This window comes from Sinocyclocheilus anshuiensis, unplaced genomic scaffold (genome assembly GCF_001515605.1).
Source record: "Sinocyclocheilus anshuiensis isolate Anshui unplaced genomic scaffold, SAMN03320099.WGS_v1.1 scaffold1877, whole genome shotgun sequence".
In the NCBI taxonomy this organism is placed as follows: domain Eukaryota; kingdom Metazoa; phylum Chordata; class Actinopteri; order Cypriniformes; family Cyprinidae; genus Sinocyclocheilus; species Sinocyclocheilus anshuiensis.
The window spans coordinates 222,384-223,086 of record NW_015540967.1 but is presented as its reverse complement, the minus strand read 5'-3'; the positions used below and the strand labels follow the sequence as shown (position 1 = coordinate 223,086).

The window sequence follows — 703 nt, the reverse complement described above, 5'->3', positions numbered from 1 at the left end:
TAGTGCCCTATAATTATAATTAATTTTTTTGTGGTAATAAAAATAGATGTAAGTGAACAATAGCCTTTAATATTACTTAAAATACATATATAATAGGAATGAGGCAATAATAATTAGTTCAAATAAAGTATCAAAAGCAAGAAATCATATGGTTTTATTGAACAAAACTGTTAAAATACATAATGTGTTATAAACAATAGAGCTAATGCACATTACGCATTACAACAAAGGCCTGCAGAGGGCGCCAGCTGCCTGATGATTATTTTTAGACATTGCTGCCGCATCTGATATTTGTTTAATATTTACCAAGCACCATTTCATTCAAATGTCCACTTAATCTTTAATATTTGGCCATTTCTTTAGGACAGAAATGCTATAGCCACTGTAATTAAAAGAATATCTGGACATCAAAATGTGTAAAGAGTGAGGGTTTGAGCTTTTATTTTGAAGCCGCTATGTGTTTTATGGATTCTCGTCCGTGAAATGTGCCACTTCCGGTATTTTGCCGGTTAGTTGACTCGAGCAAAATGAAGTTGAGGATTTTTAAAAATCGAATAGTCGAATAAAATCAACGCATCACGACAGCCCTAGTGACATATCATGAAAATCTGACTTTTCCAGGTTTTAAGTGCTATAATCAGGTCCACGGTGCATCTACCAACCAAGGAAACGTGAAAAAGATTAACCCAGTAACTTTGTTTTG

General features: G+C 33.4%; 1 protein-coding gene across 3 annotated transcripts in view; it reads left to right on the top strand.

Moving 5' to 3' along the window:
* The window catches only part of tnrc6ba (trinucleotide repeat containing adaptor 6Ba), a 63,858-nt gene that overhangs the window by 60,355 nt on the left and 2,800 nt on the right, over nucleotides 1-703 (top strand). The window lies entirely within an intron of this gene.